Below are 10,797 nucleotides of genomic sequence, written 5' to 3' on the forward strand. Positions count from 1 at the left end.
TGATTTGCTTTTTCATTCCCAGCACCAGAGAGGGGAAAGGCTGCCAGTCACCAACACTGGAGTGTACATTTTTTTTCTATTATAGGATGATTTTTTCCCCCAGGGTATGAAGAGTAAAGGATTAGAAAAACATGGCTGTTTTATTCTCAAAACAGCACCACACCTGCCCACAGGTTGTGTGTGGTATAGCAGCTCAACCCCATTCACGTGAATGGAGCATGCCTGCAATACCAGACAACCCATGAACACATGTAGCCACATTTATCTAACACTGGACAACCCCTTTAAACAACAAAATGTTTTTTTAAAGCTACTCAAAACGTTTGTTGCAGAATTGGCATGTGACCAACTTGTGGCATTTTAGGAACAACCTTTTTATTTTAGGTAATTATTTTAATTGGCGGATAGATCAGGATAAAAAAAGATGCAACTGTGGTAAAGTGATGCGACGTTACATAAAGCACTAGTTGAAATACTTTATTAAAGTAAAAAAACAAAACAGTACACAGATCGTGGCACAACTGTGTATATTTACATGCTGTTTTTCATGCCAAGTTTGAACCCAGCCTTACAGCGTATAGTCAGCACCGTTTAAACCAATGCACTGATAAAAGTAACATGTATCTTTGCATGATATTATGGTATGTAAGCAATAAGGAGTCATTTATATAAACTGCAACAATCAATAGTCATATAAATTCAGCAGGCATGTCCAATACCGGGAGAAATGTTCAACAATAGAGTAAATCTGCACATGTACTGCCCATGGTGCTGGCTCTATAAGGTCATATGCTTTAACATATACATAATTATTAATGTTACACTTCAAGGCGTATTTCAGGCAAAAATATAGAAGCACTCAAATAAAGAGGGCCCATATTAGCGCAAAAGTGTTTTTCGTTGCTAGTTAATAATATTGGCCTACAGAGCTTTATGTGACAAGTCCATGACTAGACTATTCCCATGGCCTGTCTCGAGATTAACTGATACTTCAGAGATTTCTTACTTGATTCCCTGCCCTTTGGGTGTGACACATTGGATCAGTATAAGGCCTCATTTACACGAACGTGATATACGTCCCTGAGACTCGCGTGCTTTTCACGCGGGTCGCACGGACCTATACAAGTCTATGGGGGCATGCAGACAGTCCGTGAGTTTTGCTCAGCGTGAGTGCGCTGAAAAAACCTCACGACATGTTCTAAAAATCGGCGTTTTTCGCGCATCACGCATCCATTGAAGTCAATGGGTGCGTGAAAACCACGAAGGTCGCACGGAAGCACTTCCGTGCGAACTGCGTGATTCGCGCAAGAGCTGTCAAACTGAATGTAAACAGAAAAGCACCACGTGCTTTTCTGTTTACAAATATCCGAACGGAGTGTCTTAGAGATGACCGAACCGAACTTCACCGGGTTCGGCCGAACTCGTTTTGACCGAACCCGGCAGGAGACAGTCACTGTCCAGGGTGCTGAAAGAGTTAAACTGTTTCAGCACCCTAGACAGTGACATCCGATCCCAATATACGTGAACGTGTAAAAAAAAAAAAAAGTTCTGACTTACCGATAACTCCCGGCTTCTTCCTCCAGTCTGACCTCCCGGGATGACAATTCAGTCCAAGTGACAGCTGCAGCCAATCACAAGCCAAGCACAGGCTGCAGCGGTCACATGGACTGCCGCGTCATCCAGGGAGCTGGGGCCAGATGTCAAGAGAGGCGCGTCACCAAGGACGCGTCACCAAGGCAACGGCCGGGAAGTTCTCGGTAAGTACGAACCTCTTTTTTTTTAAACAGGTTACTCGATATGGTGATCGGAATTCACTGTCGAGGGTGCTGAAAGAGTTACTGCCGATCAGTTAACTCTTTCAGCACCCTGGACAGTGACTGACGTCGACTAGCCTCATCTCTATGATGGCGGCTGCGCGAAAATCACGCAGCCGCGCATCATACAGCGATGACACACGGAGCTGTCAAGTGCCTTTTGCGCACGCAAAACGCTGCGTTTTTTTGCCTGCGCAAAACGCACACGCTCGTGTAAATGAGGCCTAAACGTGGACATTAAGAGGCGTATTATTCCATGCGCTAACTTAAATTTTTTTAGCGTAGTGCTTTCCCTGCAGCTGTGGACATTAGCCCATCCTTAGTGATCAGCTAGACAAGCGCTCTTAGGTTTGGCGATTATGTATTTAGATGTGCACTGACCCAGTCTAATGCTAGCCCCGGACGAAACAAGTGTTGTGGTGCGGTGTCTCTCCTGGTCTGTATACCTGTCGCTCGCTGTTTTGTACAATGGTCCAGCCATCTTTTATACATATGGGGTAGTATACATAAAGCTGCATGTGTCGGTCACCAGCCAGTGTCTGTGTATGACAGATATGAAGTGCATTACGGTGCAAGGGTTGTGGGGGACACTGCTGAATGAGGGGAACAGGTTGACTAATTTAATAGGTAGGTGGTAACGGAAAGTACATAGATTAGGGAATGTGACAGGCCTGCCTGAAAGATGCCTTTTGGGTTTACGCTTAAAAAAGCGAATGTTGGGAATTAATCTGTTTGCCCGGGGCAGCACATTCCAAGGAACTGGTGCAGATCTTGGAGACGGGAGTGGGAGGTTCATATTTTGGAGGATGTTAATCTAAGGTCATTGGCAGAACGTAGAGCATGGGTAAGGTGTTAAAAGAACCAAGTGTTACTAGCACATAGTGAATAAACTCTTTAAAAACAATTTTTCAAAAAATAAAATTTAAAAACGCTCCAACTTTCTGATTCGAGCATCTATTTTAAAGGTGTGTTCCCATCAGCGTCAGGTTCTGTTGATGGGTTCCGCTAGACTTTCCGTTGGAGGGACCCATCAATGGAAAGGCAAACGGAAGCATTACCATTGCTTTCAATGGTAATGCTTCCGTTGAAAATGGTTTCTGTTTCGTAAGGTTTCCGTTTTTTGTCGGAAACAATTACGTAGTTGACTGCGCTATTGTTTCTGCCAAAAAAACAGAAACCTTACGGAACGGAAACGGACCGAACCATTTGCAACGGAAGCATTACCATCAAAATCAATGGTAATGCAAACGGAAGCTATGGTTTCCGTTGATGGGTTCCCCTGTCGTAGAGGTCTAGCGGAAAACATCAATGGAACCCCAACGCCGATGTGAACAGGCCCTAACATACTATTTTTAGAAATTAAAGTGTGTTAAAAAGCCACGACTTACATAACTTCTTGTAAGTAGAGGCATTTTACTTTTATTTACTTGACAATTTAATAAACAAAAGTGTGTCCTTTTGGCCTCCGGGCTGGTATACGCATATCTTTTTTTTGGAGGATGTAATAGTAGACTACGCTTGTCCATCCAAAAAAGTATGCCACGCGGTATTATGCTTTTATTGAGATGACAGCCTATGGGTGACGTATGCCACTGTATGGCATGCATCACATATACGTGTTAACGTATACTTCTTCCGTCATAGAAGGCTATTGAAAAGCCCATACGTTAAATGGATATTACTATAGTGTATGGGTGACATGTGCATTAAACGCATGCCTAATAATAGCAAGCGTTATCCATAGACTATAGTGGTATCCGTTTAACAAATACGTCATGAACAGGGTCATATATGATGTATACGTTTAATGTATACCATTAAAGTCTTTGGTGACGGATTGCACTGTTAGGGCGTAAACATTAAATGTAGGCCAGCAACGCGATGTGCACGGAGCCTTAGCGGGATATTATTCCTCCAAGCCGCAATTGTACTGAGGTTATATATGCAGTAAACCTGGCAAGAAACGTGTTTCAGCTAAAAAAGCAAACAGAATAATACATACAGAATTTATTACCCTGAAGTAAATGCAAACCTATTGAAGCCTGAGCCGATGCATGAAGCAAACAAGAAATTCGGAATCTCATAGAAATACGCAGGCATTTTTATTAGGATTTCACAAGTCAAGTCTGAACATGAATGATAATTCCAATTTCCCACGAGGGAGAGATCTTTTTTATCTGTCTGATGACAGAGATAGGAACATTTCTTAAGACGCAATGAACACTGCATACATCTCAGCAAACTGGCAATGTGGAGCAGGCAGGAATACGCTTTTTTTTGTACCGGCTATAAATTTCAATCAGGGGCGTAGCTAGAGGCTCATGGGCCCCGATGCAAAAATTCTTACTGGGCCCCCCCCCCCCCCCGCAAACTTCTCATGGCCGACGGTCCACTTTCAGCTGCATCGCTGGGTCTCCTAAATGACCCAACAATGCAGCACTAGCAGCCGGGGGCGTCACTAAGGCTGGGTTCACACACACTATTTACGGATGTAATTAGGGCGTTTTAGCATTGAATTACGTCCGAAAATGCGGCTCAAAAGCGTCGGCAAACATCTGCCCATTCATTTGAATGGGTCTTACGATGTTCTGTGCCGACGGTCATTTTTTTTTACGCGTCGCTGTCAAAAGGCGGCGCGTAAAAAAGTGCCTGTCACTTCTTCAGACGTAAATGGAGCCGTTTTCCATGGACTCCATGGAAAACCAGCTTCAGTTACTTCCGTAATGGACGCAGCAAAAGACGCCTGCACATGCCATTACGGCTGAAATTACGGTGCTGTTTTCTCCTGAAAACAGCACAGTAATTTCAGCCGTAACGGACGCTGCCGTGTGAACATACCCTCAGGGCTTAAAATGTCCGGGAAATAGCCCCAATACATATGTGTCCGCCCCCAAAAAAAGTGTGTATATGAGACAGCATAGAATATCTATAGCACTACGACCCTATAAACTATGGATAGGATTAGATACAGTGGCTGAGCAGACAGTATCACACATGATAGCATTAGATACAGTGGCTCAGAAGGCAGTATCACACATGATAGGATTAGATACACAGCTCAGCAGACAGTATCAAACATGATAGGATTAGATACAGTGGCCCAGCAGACAGTATCACACATGATAGGATTAGATACAGTGGTTCAGCAGACAGTACCACACGATAGGATTAGATACAGTGGCTCAGCAGACAGTACCACACATGATAGGATTAGATACAGTGGCTCAGCAGACAGTATCACACATGATAGGATTAGATACAGTGGCTCAGCAGACAGTACCACACATGATAGGATTAGATACAGTGGCTCAGCAGACAGTATCACACATGATAGGATTAGATACAGTGGCTCAGCAGACAGTATCACACATGATCGGATTAGATATAGGGCCCAGCAGACAGTATCATACATGATTGGATTAGATACACAGCTCAGCAGACTGTATCACACATGATAGGATTAGATACAGGGCCCAGCTCGCTGACATTGCGGCTCCAGCGCTGGACCCAGGATAGGTAAGAATAATAATTTTGCTTCTTTATGTGTTACTGATTATTTTTGTGTTTGTGTTTTTTTTACAGGTTCGGTTGTTGGACTTCGGATTTGAGGACTTCAATGACGGCGTTTTTTTTATTCTCAATAAAATGGTTAATGAGGGTTGTGTTTTTTTATTTCAATAAAATATTTTTTCTATGTGCTTGTATCTTTTTAAACTTTATTACTACCGCCTTAGTAATGGCCGCTGGCTGATTGACAACCTCCATTACTAAGGCGAGGCTTAATGTCAGCCGGTGCAGAGGCTACACTAACCCCCATTATTACCCCGGTACCCACCGCCACCAGGGGTACTGGGAAGAGCCGGGTACAAACCAGTACCCGACCATCTGTAGTGACGGGCAGGCACCGGGGTGGCCGCAGGCTGGTAGTATTAGGCTGGGGAAGGCCAAAAACAGTGGCCCTCCCACCCTTGTAATGCTGCCTGCTGCTGCTGTGTTGTATCTGGCTGGTTATGAAAATTGGGGGGGACCCGACATCATTCTTTCCAATTATTTTTTTTTAAATGACGTGGGGTCCCCCCCATTTTCATAACCAGCCAGATACAATAAAGCAGCAACAGCCTAGCATTACCAGGATGGGAAGGGCCACTGTTTTCGACCTTTCCCCTCCTGATAATACCAGCCTGCGGCCACCCCAGTGGCCAACCATCACTACAGATGGTCAAGTACTGGATGGTACCCGGCTCTTCCCAGCACCCCTGGTGGTGGTGGGTAACGGGGTAATAATGGGGGTTAGTGTTAGCCTCTGTACCTGCTAACACTAAGCCCCGCCTTAGCAATGGATGCTGTCAATCAGCCGGCGGCCATTACTAAGGCGGTAGTAATATAGTTTAAAAAAAAACCACAAAGACATAGAAAAAATATTTTATTGAAATAAAAAAAAAACCCACACAGTCCTCATTAACCATTTTATTAATAAAAAAAAAAGCTGTCATCGAAGTAGTCCTGGAATCCGCCGTAGTCCAACGACCGAACCTGTAAGAAAACACACAAAAAATGATTAGTAACACATGTGTTAGGGTATGTGCACACACACTAATTACGTCCGTAATTGACGGACGTATTTCGGCCGCAAGTCCCGGACCGAACACAGTGCAGGGAGCCGGGCTCCTAGCATCATACTTCTGTACGATGCTAGGAGTCCCTGCCTCGCTGCAAGACAACTGTCTCGTACTGAAAACATGATTACAGTACGGGACAGTTGTCCTGCAGCGAGGCAGGGACTCCTAGCATCGTACATAAGTATGATGCTAGGAGCCCGGCTCCCTGCACTGTGTTCGGTCCGGGACTTGCGGCCGAAATACGTCCGTCAATTACGGACGTAATTTGTGTGTGTGCACATACCCTAAGGCTTAGATACAGGGCCCATGTGTGATACTGTCTGTGGGACCCTGTAACTAAGCCTACCACAAGGTAGGCTTAGATACAGGGTCCAGCAGACAGTAATCTTATACAGTATAAGATTAGTGTGTGCTGGGGCCCTGTATCTAAACCTACAGTGTGGTAGGCTTAGATACAGGGCCCAGCAGACAGGATCACGCATGGGCCATGTATCTAAGCCTACCATGTGATTGGCTTAGATACAGGGCCCAGGAGACAGGATCACACAATCTGTGATCCTGTCTCATGGGCCCCCTAAGCCTGATACATCGTAGGCTTAGGGGTTGTGCAGTCCCTAACCATTGATGGCCTATCCACAGGATAGGCCATCAATAGCTGATGTGTCGCCCGGGACCCGCAAATCAGCTGTTTTGAAGGGGCCGCAGCACTCGTACGAGAGCTGCTTCCCCTTCATTTCACTACTCGCTCACACTGTGAATCGCCGACACCGATTCACAGTGTGACCGAAATGAAGTGACAGGAATGAAGGGGAGCAGCTCTCGTACGAGTGCTGCGGCCCCTTCAAAACAGCTGATTGGCGGGTCCCGGGAGTCAGACCCCGCCAGTCAGGGCTAAGCTTACCTTCCTCTTCGGCCGCGGCGGGAGTTCTGTAGTCTCGATGCTGTGCGCGGCGGCATAGCGCTGTGACGTCATGCGCTGCGCACAGCGCTTGACGTCAGGACCTCCGCTGCGATCCGGAACCAGGAAGGTAAGTAAAGTATGTTACTATAGTAACAGGAGCCCGCGGCCCGAGTTACTATAGTAACTTTTTATTGATGTGGTGCGGGGGGCCGTGGGCCCCCCTGGCTTCGGGGCCCGGTCGCAATTGCGACCGCTGCGACCCCTATAGCTACGCCAGTGATTTCAATGCCTCAGGATTTCTAATCGGGATTAAGAAATACCAGCGATAGTACTAGGTCAAACTGATGTAGGTATTTCCCAGAGGACGTCACTTGGTAAAGGCCAATTAGGCATATATTTATCACCACAAATGTCTTTACCATTGGGAATTCCATACAGTAAAGAAAGTAGGGGCAAGAAACCAGACACTACTAAATCTGATTTTTAATACTTTGTGTTTTCCAGTGGAAAAAACCTTAACCCTTAAAAAGACTCTACTAGTATAGAAGAGAATTGTATGCGATTTCGCTTTGCAATAACCCTTGGGGACTATGGCTACATGACGGTCTACTGTTTATTTATATGCACATGCCAGGACCATCACGATCTATTATTGCCTTGTGGTCATATCAGCCGTTATGTGTAAGTAAATGAACACTGCATCCCCTTCTGCAGCCATAACCTCCAAAGACTAAGGCTTCGTTCACATCTGCGTCAGGGCTCCGTTCTCGCATTCCCTTCAGAACGGAACCCTGACTGAAACAAATGTAAACCATAGTATTCCGTTTGCATCACCATTGATATTGATGGTGACGGTTCCGGTGACAATGGTTTCCATTTGTCTCAGTTGTGCAATAGTTCCGTCGTTTTGACAGAATACTGTTGTCGACTACGCTATTGATTCAGTCAAAATGACGGAACACTTGTACAACTGAGACAAACGGAAACCATTGGTACCGGATCCATCACCATTGAAATCAATGGTGAAGCAAATGGAAACCTATGGTTTCCGTTTGTTGTAGTCAGGGTTCCGTTATGACGCGATGCTCCGACGGAACATCAGAACAGGAGCCTGACGAAGATGTGAACGAAGCCTAAGTTATAGCATAAAATATATTGCAAACTTACTGCACATTTAGTTCATGACAAGCAAAACAGAGAGTAAGGCCTTATGCACACGACCTTAAGGATTTTTACTGTCCGTAAATACGGATCCGACGGCTATGGATACGCAATTGCGGAAGCGCCCATAGACTTCTATGGGCGAGTCCGTGACGCAATTGCGAACAAGAATAAGACATGTTCTAGAATTTGAGGATCATTTCTACAGCCTGGACACACATCCGTAAATTTACGGAAAGGTGTCCGTGGCCAATAGAAATGAATGGGTCTGCAATTTCATCCGTAATTACGGATTCCATAATTACGGGTGAAAATTACGGTCGTGTGCATGAGGCCTAGGAAGATCAATGTAAAATAAATAAACAAAATAAAAAGATAAATATATAAAATAAACATTATTTCTAGCAATACTAGCACAAGAATACTGCTGTGAGCACTAGTCAGTGAATTAAATAAAAAGTTGAGCATCCTAAAATACCTCAAATGTGTAGGTAAAAAAAAGCAAAAACCAAGTTGTTGAAAAATGCTCAGGAACTCTACAAAAATACAAATAAAAAAAACATTGAAATGATGGAAGACTCGTAACAAAGTTGCATATCTTGGCAACACCATTGACAAATACACTGCCAATGATATTATAAACAGAAAAAATGTAATTAAACAAATGAAATTGAACGACATAAAAGAGATTTGCTCATGACTTGAGCTATTTAAAAGACAAATGTCAAGCTCCCTCTGCTGGACAAATAAACTAGTTCATATTGCAAACTGTTCTACAGATGCGTGGTAAACTGATCACAGAGGGATCAAAGTCTAGTAAAAGTATATACATATTTGGGGTGCAGGACAACTAGTGAAGACTAACAGTAGAACAGTTGTAGTAACCGTTAAAGGGGTTGTCCAGGAAAAAAAAAAATTCTAAAAAATGTCCCCCAGCCTTGATTTGCCTTCCCTAATACCCCCTATTAAACTTCTAACCAGTTTCTGTTTGATTTCCATCGTCACTGCTGCTTTTTCTGTTTGTTTACATCCCTTGCTGTCTGTTTACATCCCTTACTGGCTGTTTCCTGTCTTGTAACCCACTATACCCATGATCCCCGGCTGCATCTGAGGAGACAGTTGCATCTTCCCCCTTCCTCCAAAGCACCTCAGCTATTTGCATACTGCCACGCCCCTCTATGGTCACATGGTCCTTCCCTGCTCTAATTACAGATTACAGTCAGACGGCTCCCTCCCTGCACACTGTCTGAGGCCGGATTACACCAGCGTGTGCCTTTTGCTTGCGCAAAAAACACATCGTTTTGTGCGCGCAAAAGGTACATAACAGCTCTGTGTGGCAGCCGCGTATGATGCGTGGCTGTGTGATTTTCGCGCAGCCGCCATCATTATGACACTGTTTATATGTTTGTAAACAGAAAAGCACGTGGTGCTTTTCTGTTTTCATTCATACTTTTTACTGCTGTTGCGCGAATCACGCAAGTGCTTCTGTGTGCTGCGATTGATTTTCACGCACCCATTGACTTCAATGGGTGCGTGATGCGCGAACACACAAATATCGGACATGTCGTGAGTTTTACGCAGCGGACACACGCTGCATGAAACTCACTGACAGTCTGCACGGCCCCATAGACTAATATAGGTCCGTGCGAGGCGCGTGAAAATCACACGCATTGCACGGACGTATTACACGTTTGTCTGACTAAGCCCTTACACAGTAATAATCATCATTATCCTTTGTGCCTCCATCTATCCCTGATCTAAGTACAGGGACCCATCTCCCTCCCCCGCCCCTTCCACAGCCTGATAAATGTCAGGGTATGTTCACAGGCAAAGACGTCTCAAAATACGGAGCCGTTTTCAAGAGAAAACAGCTCCTGATTTTCAGAAGTTTTTTGTGCAAATCGCGATTTTCGCTGCGTTTTTTACGCCCGTTTTTGGAGCTTTTTTCACTACAGTCTATGGAAAACGGCTCCAAAAACGTCTCAAGAGGTTTCCTGCACTTCCTTTTCGCGGTCGTTTTTTTATGTGTAAAAAACACATCAAAAAACGCTCCCTCGGAACAGAACGCCATTTTCCCATTGAAATCAATGGGCAGATGTTTGGAGGCATTCTGCTTTGGATTTTTCGGTCGTTTTTCGGGAGTTTACGGCCCGAAAAACGGACGAAAATAGGCCGTGTGAACATGCCCTAAGTTTGCCCACTCCACCTAAGTCAGACATCTTGGTACACACAATCCAGTCAGCACATTTACCTCACCTGCTGCTGGATCTGTTCCAATAGATCCTGTATTAGGCCCTGTTCA

General features: G+C 44.8%; 1 protein-coding gene across 1 annotated transcript in view; it reads right to left on the reverse strand.

Moving 5' to 3' along the window:
• The window catches only part of PREP (prolyl endopeptidase), a 129,215-nt gene that overhangs the window by 86,378 nt on the left and 32,040 nt on the right, over positions 1–10,797 (reverse strand). The gene's annotated exons all lie outside the window — the stretch shown is intronic.

This window comes from Rhinoderma darwinii, chromosome 4 (assembly GCF_050947455.1).
Source record: "Rhinoderma darwinii isolate aRhiDar2 chromosome 4, aRhiDar2.hap1, whole genome shotgun sequence".
In the NCBI taxonomy this organism is placed as follows: domain Eukaryota; kingdom Metazoa; phylum Chordata; class Amphibia; order Anura; family Rhinodermatidae; genus Rhinoderma; species Rhinoderma darwinii.